A 24,281-nucleotide genomic window follows, 5' to 3' on the forward strand; every position below is an offset into this window, starting at 1 on the left:
CGGATCGACCTATGAGAATACTTTAAGAGATTTAATATCGTCATAAGTATACCTCTCATTATGGCTATCGGAACCTCTTTCCTCGACCATGAGTATTGTAAGTTCTCTTGTTTAAGTACTAGTCCGTTTTGATGTTGTCAAACGTCTGCCGTAAATGGGGATTATAACGGCAATACTCGGGCGGCTAGGTCCTCTTAGTAAGAGAAGCTAACAGTGCAAGACAGGGAATGTCCCCCTACTAACAATAGGGAACATGTCTTTGTTGTTTACAAGGCTTCTCGATGAGCGAGACTGTGAAAATGCATGGCCGTGCTCAGATGAATTTTAGAAATCTTCTCCTTATTGACAGTCGAACTCGGATATCGAGAAACACTTCTGGACATAATAAGGATGACGAATAATCTTACCCTATAGTTCATGAAGAGACATTAAGTGACATAGGAAATAGGCTATACACTAAAAGCGCACTTGTTTGGAAGGAAAAGTGGGAGATTGAAAGGAATACTGTCCTTCGAACAAGTGTATTATTCCGATAGAGGGTTCGGAATTATTAGAAAGCTAATTATTCAGTGAGGTCAAGTGATCGGAATGCTAACTGGAGGCCGCTTCCGATCAGTAATATTAATGCATAATTAATATTACAGATTAATCTTGACTGAACCCTTTGGGTCACACCCAATCAAATAACCAATCTGTGACGACGAATTAATCCGAAGGAATTAATGAGTCGTTAGAGTATTATGAGCATAAACGTCGGATATCGAGCTAGGAGCATCGAAACCGAGCGTCTGAAATCGAGTCGAATTTAGGAAACGACGAGACGGTAAAATCAAGCAATCAACAAGTCAATGCTCGGGAAAATCCTAGCCTCGTATTAGCCTAGCCATTCGAAGGCTAGGATGGCTAGTATGGCTAGCCAAAGCCATTGCCGCAAGGCAAGGCTCGGCCGCAAGCTCAGCATGCCTAGCATGGCCGAGCATGCTAGGCGCAGCTAGCAGCCAGCCCGCACCATCGCAGGCAAGGCCAGCCGCAATGCGTGCTGGGCCTTGTGCGCATGGCTGCGGTGTGCTGGGCCGAGCATAGCATAAGCATAACAGCAGCATCGCAAGCACGCAATGCATGCGAGCTGCGTGCTGTGCGTGCTGGCGCCACTGCTGGGCTGCCCGCACATACTGCCGAGCTAGCAGGCCCAACCGAAGCATTAGGCAGCCAACTAGGCGTGCCTTGGTGCCCAAGCTCGGGTGGCCAGCTGGCGGCTTGTGCGTGTGGTTAGTTGTGTATGTGAAGGCATGTTTGTGAGGGAAGGCTTGGGGAGCAAGGAGGCCATGTGGTCCTCCTTGTGGTCCTCACCTACTCCCTTAGTCACATTGTGACACTTGTTGATTCTTGATTGCTTTGCCATTTATTTGATTTTTGAATTAAAAATTAAATTGTAAAAAGGCATTTTACCAACTCTCCCACATGGATGGGAGAGAGGAATGTTCAAGGGATTTTCCCTATAAATACACAAGTATTGGGAATTGGAAAATCACTTCGAGTTGTGAGCTTGAAAGGATCACCAAAGGCGTGAACACTTTCGCTCTTAATACTCTAAGTTTCTTGGTCTAGCCCCGGCTAAGCTCCGGGGTAGGGGCCGTACGGGTCGGTCTTATGGGTGTACGCCATCGAAGGCTCTCGCAAGTGCGAAGCTCGGCTAGCTTTCAAGTAAGAGCTCTTAGTGAGCGAAGCACGCGTCAAGGGTAATTCCGTCTTTCTCTTTCTTGTTAATTAATTATGTTATTAATTAAGTTGTTAATTAATATGCATGTTTTAGTTGCTTTAATTTGTGGGCGGGTCATGGGATGGGTTTTAGTTCCGCGTGATGTCGGACATCATGATACCCAACAATGTTATCTCCAAAGGTCACAGTTCCACCATAGTAAAAGTCCAGTGAGAGAAATCTTGATTTATCTCCAGTCATGTGCTTAGAACAACCGCTGTCAAGGTACCACGTGTTGTTCCCCCCTCACTAGAGCCTACATGAAAAATCAAACGTTAGTGTCAGGAACCCAGGTCTCCTTGGGTTCCTGAGTAACAGATGCAAAATCAGATTTCCTAATCCAAATCTGTCTAACATGATTTTCATTCTTAATTGTGCTCTTTTCTTTCTTAGGACATTTGTTTTGCTTATGTCCTGTTGTAGACACCTGATTGTGTCTCCCCAAAAAACCCAAACCCAATGATGAATATCTTTCACGTCATTGATTATCAAACGAAGTGAAATGTGAAAGAGTCTCGTGATGCACCTGTTTTTAACAAAAATATTTATTTCTGTTTTCCAAAATATTTCTTTTCGTACCCTGTTTATGAAAAATATCCAGTCTAGTTTAGTTTGGTCTATGATATGGGTCCAATAATGGTGTAGTTGGATGGGGCTCTAAAAGAGCTTTCCAACGATATATTATAAACCCAATTCCGATGAATAATGAGGAAGTTATGGCCAAAATACTAAACTGGGGTCCAAAATGAATTTTATATACGGCCCAATGATCATGAGGAGGGCCCATTAATTATTATTCCTAAAGTCATTAGGATTGGCTTTAATCTTCTAGAATAATCTAGAAGGTTCTTTTAAATTCTAGTGGAATTAGGATTAATAATTATACTTTTATTTTATTTAGAAAAGATAATGAATTTAATTTGGAATAAAACAAATGTTTTAAGGATAAAATCTGATTTTAATTAATGATAATTACGGAGTCTAATTATCTAATTATATTGGAAAAAGGACTCTGTACAGCATTTTTATCATAACAGCGCCATCGCGCTACGACAAGCCTATCGCGACGGACGCGATAGGCCTATCGTATCGCGATAGCTCTGTCGCACCGCGATAGGAGCAGTTTTACTCCGAGTCGATTTCAGACTCTTTTCTATCGTTTTGAACAGTTTTCCCTATAAATAGGGGCGTTATGCCCCGTTTTCAATTCACCAACAATCCACCAACAATTCACCAACAACTCTCATCTCTCTTCTCTCTCTTAAGCAAAGCTTATTCTTTCTTTCTCTCTCATGCTTTCTAGCCTAACCTTTTTCAAAACACAATACCGCATTCACGAGACTTAGACACACCTAGCCAAGCTCGAAGTTGCCTTCGCCCTTGACGTGAAAGGTTGATAATTTCTAAGGGTTTGGTCCCAAATCCCTATTTCAATTATTTAATTTAATTGTTTAATATTTTATTAAAGTTACTAACGCGTGTATTCTTTTGATAGAAAGAGGTACAAAGCAACAAAGTGAGTAATCCAATTGCTCTATTCTTTTAGAAAGCATTCTTAGATTTTATTAATTTCTAGTATCATGTTAAGATGTCTTTATTGTTTCCAAGTATCATGTTAGGATGCTTTTATTGCTTTCTAATATTATGTTAGGATGCTTTTATTGCTTTCTAGTACCATGTTTAGGTTGCTTTCTACTTTCTTCTATCATGTTAGTATCATGTTAGGGATAAAGCTTTGATCTTTAATGTCTAGTGACATGCTAGGATTTGTTATTAATCATGTTAGTATCATGCCTAGGATCTTGCTAATCTTATTATGCTTTGAAGAGATTATGATGATGATGATTGTTGTGTCTATATGTTGCTTGGTATTATTGTTATTGCTTGATCACGCCCTCTCTTGCAGGTTTAAAAGGAATTTGTAATTGAAATCACGCTTAATAAGATAATTAATAATTTGGCTTAGGTTAATATGATTTTAATTCAAGTGATCGCCAATAATAGATTTATTTGTGCATTGATAATCAACCAACATAGGTTAAACAGGTTTAGGGTTAACCTAATGATTGTATGTTAGTTAGAAAGCGCACATGAATATGAGAACAATAAAGTAGAGGCCTATTTTAGGGCGGGTTCAATCTCTTTTAGGTTGGATTCGTACCATCATCCCCGAATATCCAGTCATGGTTCCAGACCACTATGGAGTTAGCGATCTCTAGGATCGTGAAGGGGTGTAACCTTCACCCTGTGAACGGTTTACAAGTTCCTAAAACTTGTTGGCGACTCTTTTGCTTTAGCTTCTTTCCCTTTAGACGCCACCATGCTTAAGTGTATGATCACAGTGGGGTTCAAGTTTGGGATGCTTGAAATATTCCCTACAGTTTTTTGGCGACTCCACTGGGGAGGATTTCTATTTTAATTCCTAAAATTTATTTTGGCAATAATTTAGAATGAGTGGATGAGACTTGAAACGTTCTAAATATTCATGTGCGTAATTTTGATTAACATTGTGGCATAAGCATAAAAAGGTCCGCATTGGATAGACCATCCGTAATGCGTCAAAAACATAGGCTTTTTACACATAGGAAATTTGGGAAATATCTTTCACAACTAGAATCGAAAAAACGCTGCGAAAACTGGAAAATTCTAAGAACACAGAAAGCTGCTGAGGCATGTAGGAACTAGCGCTGAGAAAACAGTGCCCATTGTAGTGCGATGGCTCTGTCGCGATGCGATAGCAATATCGCGACGCGACAGGGCCATCTCCTCGTGATGGTCCCTGTTGTCTCGCGCCATGTTCTTCCAATACCGAGCCAGAAATCTGCCTTCTTACTTTGACCGACTTTAGTACTATTTGCTCGATTTTACTTCCTGATTGAGTTTTTCCCTCTTTTCTGAACCCATATGTGTTCTACATATGGCTATAACCCTCTGGGAATTCACGCTCCATCTACCCAATCGAACGCTCATTGCAACGACGGGTACATCCGAGTTTGTGAATTCACCAAACCATGGAAGCAAGTTTAACTTGCGGGGTCCCATCCATACGCGCCAACCCTTCCAAAGGTAAGGCTTCCGCGCGATGCATCTGGACTCATAACCATGGACCCTCTTTTGACTAACCCTTATCCTTGAACTTTAGAGAACTAGAGCCATGGTCAGGTTGCAAACTCATTGCATCATGTTGTGCTTATTTGACTACTTGTGCATCTTTTGCTTGTGCATGACCCATGTGTGTTTACACTAACCGTTTGTTTGACTTGTGTTTAAGTCTAAATAAACTAATTAATGACTAAAGGACTTTGCTTAATCAATTAATTAGTACGATTATAGACTTGTCCTTTTAAGATAGAACACTGGAAACAGGTTCAGACTGATGTTTCAGTAATGACACAAAGGTTTGACCTGTGGCGCGACACGCAAGTGTCCATCGCGACGCGATAGCATTATCGCACCGTGATGGCTCTAGCGCGCCGCGACAGTCCCATTGTTTGTGCGATGGTCCAGTTTTCTGCCTGAGTCCTCACGCTGAGTCTAGTTAACCAATTTATTAATAAACTGAAGTCGTATTCAGTCCTTATTTGAGTCTAAGCACATAGTCCCATGGTCTTACACAAGTGTCAAAGCATGCCTCTTTCACTCACTTTTAAAGCACACACTTTGTACATACTTTTTTCACACCATGACCATGTCTTAGGTTCATGCATGAGTCGTCCTTTCCGTCATTCGAGTTGAGGGTTCATCCTATTTCCGAATTCTTCCATATCTTTCCATACATTACATATCTCACACTTTCCTTCTTTCACACTTTCCTCATACATATCATTCCCCTCATACTCCATGATCTTTCCCCATCTATGCATGTTGAATTAAGTTTGAGTCAAATAATTAACAATAAGTATCCATAACTTCCCTTTCCACAGCACTTGGTCAAGAAAAGAAGGGCGACTAATCAAGGACAACACTTTCATCCAAGTCTTACTTTTTGATAAACCAATTCGACAAAGAAGAAAAGCGAAGAAAATGACGTCTCAGGAGGAAGTTAATGAACTAAGGCAAAACATGGCCAGCTTGACCGAGATGTTCAAAACTCTCGCTCTTCAAGTCAATGATCCAGCTAAACAACAATAGCTTGAGCAAATGGAAGAAAGCTTGAGCAAAATTTCCAATGACTACAAGTTTCAGGGAATTAGCTCACAAGGGGTCTCGGTGGACAAAGAACTCCTTCCGCAGAAGTTCATTGCCAATGACATCCCTAAGTTCAAGCCAACTGATAACCCTTATTTTCATTTAAGAGCTTTCGAAACTATAATAAATATTAAGGGAATTGATAGGAAAGCTTTCCATTCGCTATTTTCACTATCTCTAGAAACCGTTTGTCAACAATGGTTCTACTCCCTTGACAAAGAGAAAATCTCTTCTTGGGATTCTTTAACAAATGCTTTCATTGATAGATACAAGTGCAACATTCAAGTTGAAACTGACCACAGGGAACTTGAGATGTTGAAACAAAAGGAAAACGAAGGATTTACTTTTTTCTTCAATAAGTGGAGGGAAACTTCCGCTCAAATGGTTGAAGTTCCTACTGAAAAGGACTCTTATGGAATGTTGTCTCTAACAGGGTTCCTCCTCCATTGTCTAGGGAATTTAAACAATGGTTTCTTGGTCGAATCCAAAAGGATAGGAACAAGGTTCGAAGCACAAGCTCTAAAGGTGCAGAGAAGACTAACATAAGAGACCGCTTAGGTGACAAAAAAGCTCCTTCTAAAGAACATCTGGGTTCAAGGCTCCTATCATGCTTAAGAAGAAAAGTTTTGTGGCCCATTTATGCATGTTGAATCGAGTTTGAGTCAAGTAATTGACAATGAGTGTCCATGATTTCCCTTTCCACAGCGTTTGGTCAAGGAAAGAAGGACGCTTAATCAAAGATAATACTTTCGTACAAGTACTCCTTTTTAATAGACCAATTCTAACAAAAAGAAAGATAAGAATGGCAGCTAGTTAACAAGATAAGAAACTGTGAATGGACTTGCTGAAATGCTCAAGGGACTCACCACCCGAGTCGAAGACCCTAACAAGCAAGTACCTATTGAGACAATCAAGCGTATCGAAGATAGCTTAAGCTAAATTTCCAATGATTACAAGTACCATGGTATAAGCTCTAAGGGGATCTCACTGGACAAGGAACTTCTTTCGCACAAGTTCTCTGCCAATGACATCCCTAAGTTCAAAGCTACTAACAACCCTTACTTCCACTTGAGGGCTTTTGAAACAATCATGGAGATCAAGGGGATTGACAAGAAGGTTTTCCCCTCGCTCTTCTCTCTCTCCTTGGAACCAGTATGCCAACAGTGGTTCTTCTCTATAGGTGCTGAGAAAATTGCTACTTGGGATGCTATTACAAATGCTTTCATTGATAGATACAAATGTAATATTCAAGTAGAAACCGATCTTAGGGAACTTGAAATTCTTAAACAAAAAGAGAATGAAGGTTTTACTGCATTTCACAATAGATGGAAGGAAACTTCTGCTAGAATGATTGAATTTCTAAGTGAAAAGGAATCTGTAAGGATGTTCATTAAGAATCTCCAAGAGAAATATCAATGCAACTTGAAATATCAATGCAACTTGAATACTTTCAAAGCTGTTTATAATATAGGCATTGAAATCGAAGATGACCTTGCAAAATTGAAAGATGCTAACAATAGTAACAACAGTGGCTGGAAAGGAAAGAAGAACGACAATCCTTCTTCTTTCGAAAACACCTACTCTAGTAACAATGTTAGCACCTACGATCTTAATGATGTCTTAGCCATGGACAATCAAGGACCAAGAAGACAACAAAAGAAAGAGTTCACCCCTATTGGGATGAGCTATGACACCGCCTTCGATCGTCTCCATGCCAAGGGGCTCATCACTCCCATTGGACCTATTCAAGATCCAGCGCCTGAAAATAGATCATCCAACTGGAATCCTAACGCCCATTGAAAGTACCATCAAGGTAGGGGTCATACTACCGAGAGTTGTTGGAAACTAAAGGAGGCCATCCAGTATTTGATTGATAATAACAAGCTTCCCGTTCCTCCAGCCAGCAAGAAGACCGAGTGAGGATAAGCACAAAGCGCGAGGCGGGCTTCAACGACAAGATTTCATGATTTCTTTCTTATTTTTGATTTCCCCTACCCCAATAAGTCTAGCATAGGCACCCTTCATCTTCCTTAGATTTATTTCATAAGTTTGATTTTTTTTTTCCTTCTCCATTTTCAATAAAATGAGCATTTTCTTTCTTTGCATATGATCATTGCACTGTATTTCAAAAAAAAAAAAAAAAAAAAAAAATCCACGCTGAGCTAAGCACAAGGTGTACCAATGATTTAAGGCACCCTTAGTAGCCACATCAAATCGCCTTTACCCCTTTCGAATATACAATCCTTTCTTGATAAAACACTTTGAGCCTCGTCTAACGATTGACCTTTCTTTTTTCAACCCTCATCTACCTAACCTTCGGATAGGACGGTGTGCAACTTATGCCATTTTCAAAGCCAAGTAAAAAAGCTTGAATGATTTTTACCAAAATTTCAAAAAGTATAAAAAGCAATAAAAGTGTGCAAAAGGGCAAGTGTTCCAATGTCTTTGATATGAACACGTCTTGGATTGCGTCTCTTATCGAGTGCTCGGCACTGTGCCTGAGAAATATGAATACCAAGTGAGTGATAGACCGCATGATCGGGATTGCCAAACTTATCTAAAGAAAATTCAAATACAAATTTCAAATGCAAAAACAAATAAAAGAGAGTTCAAAAGTGAGAAAACCTCAAGCATACAAATACCAAGATTCAAATGCAAGGTTGCACACCTTGGGGGCTTATTTTGGGTCTTGAGCCTTTATCCCTTCTTCTTCAAACCTTTATCCTAACCCCATTACAACCCTTGAAAGACCTCCTTGAGGTGTACGCACACTTGTGCGAGGTTTGGCTAGAGCTACGTTCGACCTGATTCCTAACGGATACGTAGGCAACCTCACATTGGGGTGCGGCCGTAATAAAAATGCATTCACTCATATTCACATTCATGCGTGATCATATCAAGAATCTCCAATGCTCATCCCTATCTATTTAGAGCTAGACTTGGGGGCTTGATCCCTACTTCATTAGCCTACCCAGCCTAAGAGTCACCATCATTTGACTCTTCTCAAAATATTTTTCCACACCCTTAGCCTTTGCAGCCTAACTTTAGTGTCACTTTCACACAAATCACACATACATAGCCAAATAATCCTTCCCTTAGGAACCCTTTGTCATGAAATCTTGATACAACCCTGAAGCATGCCTTGTCATCTTAGATCACTCATAATCATAATCACCATCGAATCACAAAGTATGAATTACTTAGCCTCTGCGCCTAAGTTACCCAAATACTTTCATTATCGAGTCATTAACAGGGATAGTCTAGGATGCTACAATCCTTGCACCATGAGATACAACATCAACGCATACACTTGATTAAGCTCACTCAACATGCACCATCGCTTTCTTGATTCATCTAGAGGAAGTTCGAAAACTTCACCGTTTTTGATTTTCACCTACCTTCTACCTCTTTTCCTTTTCACATCTTTCTTTTTCGGGAGAAAGTCGGTACCCTCCACAAAAAAATGACGGAAAATTTTTGCTTTTATGCATTTTCGAGTTGCACGAGCACAATCACAACACAATCATCACATCGAGTTGAGTCATGCACATTGGGTTGTCATCACGTTGAGTTGAGTTTGCACACATCAAGTCATAACCCATCGAGTCAAGTTAAGTATATTGAGTCACACAATGAGTTAAGAACACCAAGCCTTGAGTCAACCTTAAGCCAATCAACCACAATGAGTTGAGTACACCAAGCCTTGGGTCAACCTCAAGAAAGCTATAAATACGAGCCAAGTCCTATAGTCCAAAATATAGATGCAGGTACACTAAGTCCCTAGCGGGCGAGCAACTTTTACAAGAGATTTGAGGCGATTTGATTGAGCAAAAAGGCACAAGCAACATCAATAAAGCTGAACGGGTAGAATGAGTCTGACATTGATTCCAGCGCAGCACGACAGAAACAACGCGGCGCGATACACACTAACGCGGCGCGACAACACTATCGCCGCGCGATGAAACCTGACATGGCACGTCGGACTTGAATTCCTGCAGATCGATTTGTTGGACAACAATTATCTACTCAAGCCTCGTGATGAGCAATCGATTCTTTCCAAAGCAGATGATTATGCATTTGAGCCTCTTGATGAGCATTTGAGCCTTTTGAGCATCGTGATGAGCGATAAATGATTTGATTAGTAGTCAGCCGGATTACAACTTAATTGATGATCGGCATGATGACGATCACATTTTGATTACACATTGAGTGAACACCTTTGAAATCACACCTGTGAATAGTAATCGACCTGATTACAATCTTAATTGATGGTCGGACTGATGACGATCATCTTATTGATTGATTAAGTACGCCTAAGCATTGGCTGAATACATTTGAGTATTGATTGACAATGCCTAAGCATTGGCTAAGCGCATTTGAGAACGCCTAAGCATTGGCTAAGCACATTTGAATTCACCTAAGCATTGGTTAAGCACACTTTAGTACACCTAAGCATTGGTTGAGCACGCCTAAGCATTGGCTGAGAAAATTGATTGAGCAGTGATTGAGCATAATCACAAAGAATTCCTAAGATTGAAGATTTCTACGAAAATCAATTTGAAACTCGGTAAGACCTTGAGAGATGAGGTTTTTACGGTAGACTTTCCAAAGATGGAGAAGATACCACTTCCAGGAGTGAAGGCGAGAAAATTTGAAGACGGCTCAGGAGTAGTGGTCTTCGACAGCATTCCCTAAGATGTGGAGGTTGTCCCCCTTTGATCTGAAGATGGCTAAGCACTGCGATCTTCGACGACATTCCCTAAGATGTGGAGGTTGTCACTTTGATCAGAAGATGGCTAAGCACAGCGATCTTTGACAACATTCCCTAAGATGTGGAGGTTGTCACTTTGATCTGAAGATGGCTAAGCACTGCGATCTTCGACGACATTCCCTAAGATGTGGAGGTTGTCACTTGAATTTGAAGATAGCGAAGCACCGCGATCTTCGATGGCGCTCCCTAAGTTGTGGAGTTTGCCAAGCAAAGCAAATTTGATTCAGCAAATTGATGTCGCGCAGAGATGTGTACCCGACGGTGCAAGATACGCGTTTTTTAACTCATTTATTTGTAGAATGAACGCTTTCTGCAGGTATCGGTGTTAAAAAGAATGATTTAGGATCGCAAAACGTTCTGAATCATTTTCTGTCCCTATCGACTTACTTTGACTTTTGTTTTCGAAACATACGTTTCTCCAAACTCTGTCAAAGTGGGGGCTTCTGTAGACACCTGATTGTGTCTCCCCAAAAACCAAACCCAGTAATGAGTACCTTTCATGTCTTTGATTATCGACTTAGGTGAAGAGTTGAAGAGTCTTGTGAATTCCCTTTAGCCTTGACCATTAATAACCTTTCCTTAAATGTTTTAAACCAAAATCATTCATTTCGTGTCTATGAAAATCATTCATTTCGTGTCCTCTTTATAAAAATGTCCAAACCAATCTATTTTGGTCCATAATCCTGGTCCAATTATTATGTAGTTGGATGGGGCTTGAAAAGAGCTTTCCAACGATATATTATAACCCCAGTCCGACTTATAACGAAGAAGTCATGGCCAAAATACTAAACCGAGCCCGAACAAAGTCTTACCTGCGACCCAATGATCATGTGGAGGGTCCATTAACCTTAACCTCATTCCTAAACCAATTAGGGTTTATTACAAGCTTCTAAAATCATCTAGAAGGTTGTTTTCGATCCTAAATCCATTAGGATTTATTTTGAGTTTCTAGAATCCTTTAGAAGGTTCTAATTTATCCTATTTTCGAAAAGATAAAGATTTAATAATTTTACATCGGATAAAACATCTGTTTTTCAATGATCCTAATCCCGGTCAAAATAGAGTACGTATGGAAATTTGGTTAACCCAATCCGATTGGAAATCAGATTCCGTACGAATTCTACCTTTTGAAAACCATCGCTGAGCGACAGCACTATCGCGCCGCGACAAGGCTGTCGCGCCGCAATGGATCTGTTGCACCGCGACAAAGCTGTCGCGCCGCGATGGGAAACGTTTTTTCTGAACTTTCGACCCTCTTTTTTCCTATAAATAGAGGTCGTTTCACCTCGTTTTCGATTACCAACAATCATCATCTAATCCCCTCTCTAATACTTTCTCTCTCTCTCTCTTGATTCTTTTCTTAGCCTAGCCTAAATATGTCCTAACACACATCCTTGAAACTTTTCCCAAGAAAACACCATACCTCCCTCACGTGCTTCGAATACTCCTTGCCCTCCTCGAAGTTGCCTTCAACCTCGACGTGAAAGGTTGATAGTTCATAGGGTTTGGTCCCAAATCTATATTTCAATTCTTATTTGATTTCATTTTTCTTGAAGTTTACTAACGTCTGTACTGTTTTGATAAAAAGAGATACGAGGCATTAAAGTAAGTAATTCGATTACTTAATTGTTCTTTTGATAGAAATCATGCTTAGAATATTACATTAATTCCTAGTATCATGATAGGGTGTTGATTTTGATTCCTAGTATCATATTTAGGGTGTTAACTAATATTTCTAATATCATGTTGATTTCTAGTATCATGTTTAGGCTAAAACTTTTATCTTTATTATTAGTGACATGCTAGGATTTGTTATTAATCCGTTTAGTATCATGCCTATGATCTGACTAATGATGTTTTGATGATTTTGATTATGATGATGATTGTTGTGTCAATTATACATTGCTTGATTATTCATGTTTTATTGTTATTGCTTGATCACGCCTCTTCTTGCAGGTTTAAAGGGAATTTGTACTTGAAATCACGCCTAATAAGATAATTAATAAATTGATTTTAGGCTAATATGATTATAATTCAAGTGATCGCCAATAATACATTTATTTGTGCATTAATAATCAACCAACAAAGATTAAATATGCTTAGGATTAATTTGATGTATGTATGTTTATCGAAAAGCGCACATGAATATCATAAGAATTAAGTAGAGGCCGATTTAGGGCGGGTTCAATCTCTTTTAGGTTGGATTCGTACCATCATCCCCGAATATCCAGTCATGGTTCCGGACCACTATGGAGTTAGCAATCTCCGTGATTGTGAGTGGGGTGTAACCTTCACACCCGTGAACAGTTTACAAGTTCCTAAAACTTGTTGGTGACTCTTTTATCTCTAGCTTCTTTCCCTTTTGGACGCCACCATGCCTAAAAGCATGATCACAGTGGGGCTCAAAAGGTTGAGTTTGAAAAATTCCCTACACTAAGTTTTTTATTTTTGATGGTGATCCCACCTCTCTAAATGCCCCATTTAATTTGGGGTTTTGTAATAGAGTTGGACTCTAATGGAACTCGATCAATAGTAAGAAAACCTTGAGTACGATACTCTAAGTCGTGTTGTAATTTAGTCTAAGCTACTAAATCAAGACTAAGTTTGGGCATGAGGGTAAAAGTTGTTGGAGGAACCTCGCTTGAGGTTCTCGCTCCCGAGGTTCCCATTTCAAGGTTCGTACTCGTGGTCGGGTGAAGAACTCTTCAAAGGTATATATATTCTCTAAACTTAATAATTTGATTATGTATTTTAAATGCTTTTAATCGTTTTAGTTATACATGGGTCCGGGGCGGGTTTTGGTTTTTGTACGATGTTTAGAACACTGTAAAAACCAACAATGGTATCACAAGCCTCTTGTATTTAATTTTTACGATTTAAATTAATTAAGGGGATTTTAAATTGGATTTAAAAATCTGGATTAGCACCTTATTAGATTGAGGTTTCGATTTTTATTGGATGATAATCGAATTAATGTCGGAATGTGACTACGAACCCAGATTTCGACATAAAGTAGTGATTTTTGTGTGTAATATGCATTCTAAATAAATCTCTACCCACAAAGTTATTAGAAAACGGCTTCCGAAGCCAAAATCCACCCAAACACGTGTTTTCGTTTAGAACGAGAAAATTTCTAATCTTTAGACCTTAATAAATTATGGCATATAAATGTTGATTATGTGAATGATTACATATTTAATCTACTGCACCTATGCACTAATTAATGTGTGAAATTTTGTAATTTTTGGATGATTAATTTAGAGTGATCAAAATTCCACATAAACCTTCAACTTGCTTGAATGTTGCAATTAGATTGTTGTAATTAACTTGGTTATTGTTGGATTAAGATTATTAACCTCCTTTTTGTTCAAAGATTGAAACTTTATTGGATAAGTGGTTTAAATCTTGATAACTAAAACCCTAAAATAAACAAAGATTGAATTTTTGATGATTTTAGAAATCGATTTTGAAATTCATGATTTTCATGCTTGAGTCTGAAATGTTTGATTGCATTGGATGTTTGAAAAATTCAAACTTGTATGGTCCTAATTAAATAAATTATTTTTCATTAGATGGCTAAATAATTTATTTGGTTAGTTTGTCAAAATCATAATTATTTTAATCATGGGATGAGTTAATTTAATTATGAAGCATACCCTAAAAATTTTATTGTTTCCAAATGGCCTAAAATTATTAAAGATTGGATCTTGTGAATAATTTTGAATGTTGCACCTACTTGGATTAATTTCAGTTGGACTTAAAATTAATTCAAAATGCTCAAAATTTTAATTCAAAATTAGATTTAGAATTAAAAATTGCCACACGAATTTTTCGGGATTAATAATCCCAAAGCTCGCACGAAAATCGAGGCTTTGGAGCCCAAAGTACACCCTCTTGGCTAGCAGGCCTCTTTGATCTTTTTTCTTGTAGTGAGGGGCTTCTCGCGCAGCCCACATGAATGTTGCTGCCTAGGGGTCAACTCTTATGTGTGCGAGTGTGTGTGCGACGGAGAGCAGGCAACGGGGGCGGGGAAGAAGTGATTATGTGCGAGCGTGCTTGCTTGCGAGTGTGTGCGGTAAGTGCGTGAACGTGCTGGGGCTGCTAGGAAGCACCCAATGCTGGCATATGAGGCTAGCTAAACTGCCAGACAGCGCCAGTAGCACACACACACCTTGTGTGCGCGCGGCATGCGAAGGCTGCTTGGCTGCACTAAGTAAGCCAGTGCACACGCTATCTTGGGCTACTGGGCAGCACCGAGCACGCAGCACAATGGCTCGGCTATGCTGCCTAGCAGCGCTCAAGCAAGCATGCTAGCTTTAAATAGTGCGAGTGGTCTAGCAACCACTCAAGCACCATAAGGGCCCGGTTTAGATTGAAACGTGGCACGACCTCGATTTTTCTCAGAATCGCTTTTGACAAAAATGACTTTCTTAGTTTAATTAAAACTAATTGGATTAATTTAATTAATATGTGTGCGGGTTTCAGTGGGAGCGTTATTAATCGGTTTTTGGGAGTCTAAGCGTTTTACGTGCTTAGGGAGTGCTTTATTTCACATAATTGGTTAAATAACTCGACTAGTTTTAATTAGGCTTGTTAATTGGATTAATGACCTAAGTTAGTAACGAGTGCACGTTATTTATCGATACGTGGCTTAGTGATGTTACTTGTATTACTTGTAAAATTTTCATGGACCATTCACTTTAAATTGAATGGGTGAATGGTATATTAGATATGCTCCTGTGTAGGTTTTATAAAAGTGACTAGTATGGCCCGACTAGGACAGAAAATAGGGGCTGCAAGCCGTGATGTATTTTTATAAATCTAAATACGGACTGCGTACCGTTAAGTTTTTTGTACTTAGTTTATTTAGATAACTTCCTAGTACTAGTACTTGCATGCTTTTAGGGCGAAATCAAAGACGACGTTTCTTTGAAGACGGAGCCAAAGATGCCAAGGAGATCTTGGAGTTTCAAGATTGGATGCTTCGAGACCAAGTTCAAGGGGTCATACTAGGATCACTAAGCATTTATTTAATTATTTAATTATTTATTTATTTATGCCCTTGATATTTAAATGCATGCTATTGGATTTCTCATGTTGAATGATTAGTTAAGTTCACTTAAATCAAACCATCATAGAAATCCTATGTCCAAAAGAATATTGAGTTAAATTGTCATTTTAAAATGATACTTACTAAACCTTTGAAAGTCGTTGATGGGTTCTGTTAAAGTAAGTCATCATCAGTTTTCTAGGGAAGTAAGGTATGTAGGACATACACGTCAATTTTGGTTACACTAAACAATATCAGTAAGGAGACCTTAGATGTTGTGGAAAACGGGATAAGTCTCAAGAGGCATTAGATGCGACGACTTATTAACCAAGAGTAGTTTAGAACTATTAGCAATTGGGTTGCTTACCTCTAGATAATAAGTTTTAAGACAAGCCAAAGCATGCTTAAACACGTATTGATCTTAAGGGTCTTGGATTAATTTTATTCAAGCTTTTGGGACAAATTATATTTGAATAAAGAGTTAATAAGTTTGTTAATATTGTTAGATTGCATGTATTTCAAAGCTTATTATGTTATCTTGATAAATGGTTATACATTGCACATATTTTTTTTTTGTAGAATTCTAAATAAGAATTATTATGTTTCCGTTGATTGGTAAAGGAAATCTTTTGAGAATAGTTCTCAATAAAGAAAAGGCATTTGTAAAATACAACTTCTCATAAATGACTTTTATGGCTAAGCCCGAAAGGACGGTTGGACATCATGTATTCAAAATGCTAGGTAGTTTTGAAACATGAAGTACTGAGTGTAAAACTCAATTTGTTAATAGTGGACAGCCAACATATCTTTTGTTTTATACGATAATGAGTCGTAGGACTCATTAATGTTGTAATTCAAGTACGAATTGAAGGAAAAGGACATTTTTTAGGGGTGAATTAGATGCTTAAATATGCCTAACAAAGTGTAAAAGTCAAAATACTTAAAGAGTTACTCTAAAGTTATGAGATGATGTATGATAAGAAATATAGGAAACAAGGAACAAAGAAAAGGAATTCAATATTCCAATTCTACCTAAGAGTTCATGTTATTAACTTAGCAACTTATCTTCCCAAGTATTAGATACTGCTTGAGTGTCTCACTTTCGAGAACTCAAAACTATTGAAGAAAAGCTAAGTCATTGACTTACAAGCAAAAATTATATCAAGTAATGCTACATGAGCTGTAAGGTCATTCAGTTTGTTTTAAAGCCCTTCTAACCAAGGATGGAACAAATAATAGTTATTCTGTTCCACAATTAGCAAACGTTTCTGTCTACGCACAGAAAGACTCACATTCAAAGTAAAACAACAATAGTTGTTGCTTATATTGGAATGACATGGTCGGTTAAGTCATGAGTCAAGGATGATCGATTATAAACAAACAACTCTCTAACATAAACTTACAAGGTTTAAGTCATAGTTATGATTTGTGTTCCAACTATATTTAGCAAAGTCATATAGTCCATATCAACAAGAACATGTTCAAGGCTTTATTAGATAGACTTTTGAAAGTTGATTGATTCGGAATCGTTCTAAGGCAAGCAAATCTTACTTGTTGAAATTGACAATGAAAAGAACTATTGTACTTGGTATAGACAATCGAGTTCGAAAACTTGAGTATTTCATTACTTTAAGTTTTTCACAAGAATTTGAAAGAATATGGTTATATTTATCAAATATTAAACAAACTGGATCTTGAATAGATAAAAAGTTCAGTGAAGTATAGAATTGACTTGGCAAGATATCAAAACGTCTAGATTATATTGAGTGATGCTTGCTCGAGCCAAGAGTTATCATCTCAAGGTTATGAAATTGGAATTTCATAATAGGCTCCACAAAGAATATAGTATACCTTGACGGAGACATTGAAGCTATTTGGAAATAACTCGAACGATGATGGATCACATATCTTCCTATAGAGTTCTTAAAGATATGCACCAATGACTAATGTTACACTAAACAAAATGGTCAAAGCTAAGAAAAGACACCATATTCAGTTATTTTCATTTTTAATTAATTTTAAGTTTAGTTGTTTTTTTTTTCTTTTTTACTTGTTGTAACCTTTGATTTATTAATTTGGTTAGTTTTATGTGTTTTGTAGATTGAAACTAGTATTCAACAAAGGATTTTAAAGAATCTAACTGTACAATGGAAGTATATTAATTTTTGTTGGGACACAATTGTAATTTGTTTAGAGGTTTATAATTACTTATTGTAAAAGTTTAGAATTATGTGTATAACTATATACTTACATGTTAATAATAGTGAGTATATGCATTTTTTTGTTTGAGCTTGTAGTATTAATTATATGGGATTTCTAACTGAATTATTCATATTAAAGGGCGTGAAAATTAGAGTTATTGTATATATTGTGGTATAGCTATCGTATATACGAAATAGTATGTAATTGATAGTTATATTGTAATAATTTTTTTTTTTTTAATTACAAACATATCAAAGGGACCCCCTTTTTGAAAAGTGGTCTTTTAATTATAATATCATAAACCCCTTTTCAGAAGAAAAAAAAAGGGGGCTCCTTAATGCTTTTAATAAATCATTTCCGATGCCTATAAAAAACCCCTTCTCTCAAAAAGGGGTTTGTTACGTTGAGCGAAGAAACCCGCTAAAAAAGGTGGTTTCTTAACTTAAGACACCACTGAGCTTAAGAACCCCTCTAAAGTGGTTTCTTTGGCCAGTTTGAGGGGGTTTCTTTTCATGTTTTTGTATAGGAAAGCTAGCTCAAGAAATCCATTGGTGGATTGAGGGAAGTATATAGGAATTGCAATATGTTTTCTCATAAAGTCAATAAAAGGTTTGGCTTCTTGAGAAACATAGAAATTCTTTTAGATAAGAAGATTAGTGGGAGCAAAAGTCAATTTTGTAAGGTCCAACATGAAGTTTATGAACTCTATTGTAAAATGACTACCAAATGCTAAATTCTTATACTTAAAAGTATTTTTCACTAATGGACCAAGTTAAGGCGATACTTAGTATATAGTGGGAATTAAGATCTATTGGACAGACTTAATAAAATATTTGAACGAGTAAAAGCATTTACCGTATTAAACATGAAAGACTTGGAAAGGCTTTCAACCCATATATATGAATCTAAGTGTTTGAACTAAGTATAAAGCTAGGCACACACTAAGTCAAACATTAAAGGCTCTAGTGGAGACTTTCAGCCGTATCATATAGCAAACTGTTTAGCGAGACTAATGGAAACTTGATGGGATAAAAGTTACATGAATTGGGAATAGTTCTGCAAATGAATCCGTCATGTATGCTACGATATGGAAATCGTCACATGACTTGCATGCTTGGAGCATGACAAGTATAATATACAAATCGACTTGAATCTAAGTAATAGATCGTTAGATTATGATCAAGAACATCCAAAGTACGTGTTTAAGTAAGAGGATGAGTTCTTGATGCATGAAAACATATAAATTTGAGTGTTGATGTTGCAATTACAAACTTAGCAAGGATTAGATCCTTAATAAGGAAGCCCTATGTAAGCACGCGCTTAGATGTATCGTGGCTTGAGGATGGTGACATGAACTTGTGTCCATGTAAAATGTGCGAAAATTGATGGTCAATTTCCATGTCCACAAATGATAAGAGGTTCCCAAAATCATTGTGAACTTATAGAAGAAAAAGGTAAATGCGCACCGAGCAAAACCCACCGGTTTATCAAATACGGTGCGAAAAATACAAATGACACCGGTTAACTGGTGCCCCTTCACCTTTTGTTTTTAATTAATTCTCCAAAAGATATTGGTAATACAAAGACACCGGTTAACCGGTGCCCTCTATGTTATTTTAATTTTTATTTTCGTCTAGGCTCTGTTCTCTCTCCTCAAATCACTTCCTCTCTCTTGCCTCCTCTTTCCCACAGAGATCTCTCTCTATCACTATCCCCCCCCCCCCCCCTCTCTCTCTCTCTTATTCTTGCCTTCACCGTCGCCCCCCTCCACCGCTGAGTCGTTGACCCCTCGACCCTGGCCCCTGCACCACCGATCCTACATCTCTATTTCTTTCACTCTCTCTCTTCGCCGCAAAAGTGAGGAGTGGTTGCCGCCGTAATGAGAATCAACGGTTGCTTAATCTAACAGGCCCAGATTGATGGTGATATACGGTCTTGGTGGAATGATTATGCTGTTGATGATGATCGAAGCTCCATTGATTGAAGAAGGCTAGCCACGAAAGGAGGGGATCTGTAATTTCATCTTCGTACCTCGCCGTAATTTACTTCACCGGCGCCAGATCTTTTCCAAGCGGCGGAAGTCGACACTCTTCCTCGGTTTGCCTGTTTCTCTCTCCTCTTTTCTTACATTGAGATCGATCGACATTTTTTTGTTTGATAATTTAGGGTTTTAGTTACATATAGATCTTGAATTTTGTCATCTATTATTTTTTTACATTTCATTAAATTAACTCCTCCACTAACATTTAGATTCCCATGGTTTGTTTGATTTTTTTTTTTTTTTTTTTTTTTTTGTAATTTAGGGTTTGCTTGATTTATGGCAGCTGAGTTTGATTGTTTATTTTCGATTTATTAATTGCATTTTTGGGTGATTTTGGAATTATATGATTTCAGAATTAGGTGTCGGGCTGAATAATTATATGTTTGGGTATAAAATATCGAGTTAATTAGCTTCCCTAATGTTTACTTTGCTGATTTTTTGCATTTAATAGTTCAATTTCTTCCCAATTTTAATTAGTTTTGGTTGTGTTAGCTTTAATAGCATATTCATAACTAATTTCTTCTTTGGTTTCTCTTCTATGGATGAAATTGGTTGTTGTATTGTGACTGAATCAGTGAATTGTCATTCCTAGTTATTTCATAAATATGGCTATAGTTTGAGAATTAGTAGAATGATTGGTATCATTGTTTCTTTTGAAGAGATGACCATTCTTTTACATTATTATGCTTTAGTTTATGTTTGATTTGTGGTTTTCTAGTAATTACCTTCTGTTGATAAGTGTTTTGTGTGAGCTTTTAACTATCTTTGCTAATCTGATTGCTCATGAAATGTGTTTTATTTTGCACTCATGGCCATCTTAAATTCTACTAGTGCTAGGCTATACCTTTACTCCTAAAGATCCTAGCTGTTTTTGCTTTTACATCATGAGTCAATGGCACTTAGATATTAAACCAGATTGCTTATGTGGCTATCTTACAGATGCGTTTGCCAATCAATCCACAGGTATATCATAGGCATTTGGTTGATTGCTTTTTTATTTTTGCATATAATAAATTGGAGATAGTCAGAAGCATCTTTGGAATTGGCTTCAGATTTATAAACTTGAAACTATTAATAAATATCACATTTGGACAGTTTATTATAGCCTATTGTGATAACTAAATTAAGGCCTCCTCTACCTTTTTTGGTTGAAAAACCGGAACAAAATGATTCCCTGATGGACAATTCTGCTATGTTTGAAGTACTGTATTTTTGAAGCATGAGTACAACTTCTGAGTTCTTTAATGAGTGCATTGCAAATTTTACCACTTCTGCTATGTTTTATTATTGTTCGATGCTTTCAGGTGTTATTTAATGAAGATTTTGGAGTTCTTTAAGCTGCAAGTTATTGAGGTTGCTTCAGGTGCTATTTAATGAGGTTGCTTCAGGTGCTATTTTGGAGTGCTTCAGGTGCTATTTAATGACTCACTTGCTTCTACTTTATTTTGGGTTCAAATTGTAGTGTTGCGTTAATTGAGGTCCTGTCTATTAAGTGTGAATTTTCAGAGTTGCTCTTTGTTTCCTCTTCTTTAGTTCCTATATTAGTTTTGGATTTGATTTTTTGTGCTGTGTTTTGGCTTTATTGAATGACTTGAATATGCTGCCATGCTGCTTCCCTCCTGCTGCCGACTGTGCTGCCTTTGCTGCTTCACTATCTGCTCTGCTAGAGCTATTTCTACTTCTGCTCTGCCTTGACGAGGCTGTTGATGCAGGTGCTCTGCTCTGCCCTATTTTGTAAAATGTTTATTCCAAATAATGGTTTGCTTTGTTTATCTGATTTATGTTTTGTTTACTCTGATTTGGGAAAGTTCTTGTTCAAATTGTTAAGTGGTCACAAAAGAAGAAATGGAGGGTGATAATGGAGGATGGAAGGAATGGAGGGTGATAATGCTGCTATTCTGCTACTGGCAATTCCTTGCTGCTGTGGTGCTGCTTATGTGCAGCTGTTCTACTACTGTGCAGCTGCGTATGTTACTCTTTGTGTGTAACCTTGTATTTTTTTTTTTTTTTTTTTTTTTTGGACGAAAATTGTAATATTACAGCTTTTTTTAATGAAAATATGTAAGTTTATATATATGTTAGTGTTTATATATCAATTTAAGTGAAAAAAATACAAAAATTTTTTTTATTTTTTTTATTTTTTTTGGCCATTAAGGGCACTGGTTCTGAATAGGAACCAGTGCCAATAACCCCTTTTGCGCACCGGTTAAAAAACTGTAATTACCACCGGTTCTGAACCGGTGCGAAAAATCTCACTTTTTAGCATCCCTCAAATCTAAACCGGTTAAAAACCGGTTCGAAAAGCCGATTTTGAACCAGTGCGCATTTCCCTTTTTCTACTAGTAAAATTCAAGCACATCATCATTAGAAAGTCTACTAAAATATATGTTGAGGGCATTATTGCCTAAGAAACAGTAAAAGGAGGTGGTTTATTGGACAGTTCGTTGTTGAAGTTTGATGATCATAAGATGCTAAGTCGAAGGTCAATGAAGATGTTAATATTTGCAAAGTAATGGTAGCTAAACCTATGCGATAAGTGAAACACAACATTCACCATTGCATAAAAGAAATCAAGCATATTAGATATGGGCGTGATTTCTGTAAATGTTTTGTAATGAGTATTACTCTTAAACATTTGGGAAAACCATTTATCATAAGATGAAATGTTTAAAAGTTTCATAGTGGAATAAATTTGCTTATTATTATTCCATGTTCATTTAACTGTGGTTTAAAATTAAATGGTAAGTCCGTTCGATTTAATAATATTCAAATGAGGTAACAAGACCATGTTTTGGATAAGGAAACACCTATTAATTGAACATTGATCAGTGTGATATTGAAATTATCCCTAATCGAGGTCATTTAAAGGATGGATAATTAATGACCGTACTTAGAGATTAGTGTGTAGTATGATTTATAGCACCATTTCTTGTGCTACGAGGACATGAACGTCATAACTCATTTGCACGGGTATGAGTTTGGAACTATACCGGATAAGTATCATCATAAGTATCTATCTCATTAAGGCTATCGGTACCTTTTCATCAACCATGAGTATTGTAAGTTCACTTGTTTGAGTACTAGTTTGTTTTAATGTTGTCAAACGTCGACCGTAAAAGGGGATTATAAAGGCAACACTCAGACAACTATGCCTCATAGCAAGTGAAGCTTGATGATACAAGATTGGGAATGTCTTCCCATTAACAATGAAAAATATGTCTTTTTTTTGTTTTTACAAGACCTCTCGAACATCATTACTATGAAGATCCATGGCCGTACTCAGATGGATTTTGGATAATCATATGTACTTGAAATTCGTGAAACACTTCTGGACGTAATAAGGATGATGATGAATCTTACCTTATAGATCATGAAGAGGCATTAAGCGACATAGGAAAGGCCAATACACACACCGCACACTTGTCCGGAAGGACAAGTGGGAAATTGAAAGGAATGGTGTCCTTCGAACAAGTGTATTATTTCGATAGAGGGTTTAGAATTAATTACGGAGCTAATTATATAGTGAAGTCAAGTGATTGGAATGCACAAATGGAGGCCGCTACGATAAGTGAGATTAATGTAATTAATCTTGCAGCTTGCTCTTGACTGAACCTAACGGGTCACACTCAATCCTGTAACCAAACTAAGGTGAAAGATTAAGCCGAAAGGCGCTAATACGTCAATAGATACATTACGAACTTAAACGTCGGATTTCGAGACTAGAGCATCGAAACCGAATGTCAGACGTTATGTCGAGTCAAGGAATCGATTAAACGTAGAAATTGTCAAGATACACATCGTGCTAGGCACGAGGCCTTACCGCATCATGTGCATGGGGGCAAGGCCTAGCCGAGCGCCAAACCGGGCTGCTAAGCCATGCCACAAGGCACAGGCCAAGCAGCAGCCCTGCAAGGTCCAGCACGATGCTAGGCTCGCGTGTGGAGGGCTGGCTGGTCGCAAGGCAACTTGCTAAGCCATACTAGCTGCACTGGGCTGCCGCAAGAAAAGGCCTGGCCTACGCCGGCCTTGCGATGGGCTTGCAGCGTGCCTAGATAGCAAGGCTTACTAACTGGGGCCTAGCCTTGGGCGCCAAGACATGCCTTGCAGCTCAAGGCCGGGCGACTAGGCAGCTGATGTAACACCCCCAAATCTCCCTCTACGGAAATACTAGTAAAATACGTATAATCATACCGTAGAGATAGACTTAGGCGTATTACCGCCTCGTGATTACGCAAGGCTACCAAAACTTACTAAATAAAACCAATACTTT

The 24,281-nt window shown here is 37.8% G+C and overlaps 1 protein-coding gene and 1 long non-coding RNA gene across 3 annotated transcripts in view; one reads left to right on the forward strand and one right to left on the reverse strand.

Annotated features, from left to right (window-relative positions):
* LOC145597023 (7-deoxyloganetic acid glucosyltransferase-like) overlaps positions 1-24,281 on the reverse strand; it is a 125,429-nt gene that overhangs the window by 85,420 nt on the left and 15,728 nt on the right. The window lies entirely within an intron of this gene.
* LOC145598126 (uncharacterized) lies at positions 19,651-22,139 on the forward strand. 2 transcript variants are annotated; one of them, XR_014103482.1, is made up of 3 exons: positions 19,675-20,067; positions 21,316-21,723; positions 21,820-22,139. It is a non-coding gene; the product is annotated as an uncharacterized LOC145598126 (long non-coding RNA). The 2 variants fall into 2 exon arrangements; XR_014103481.1 differs by having other exon boundaries at positions 19,651-20,067; positions 21,316-22,139.

Source organism: Chenopodium album, chromosome 20 (assembly GCF_948465745.1).
Source record: "Chenopodium album chromosome 20, dcCheAlbu1.1, whole genome shotgun sequence".
In the NCBI taxonomy this organism is placed as follows: domain Eukaryota; kingdom Viridiplantae; phylum Streptophyta; class Magnoliopsida; order Caryophyllales; family Amaranthaceae; genus Chenopodium; species Chenopodium album.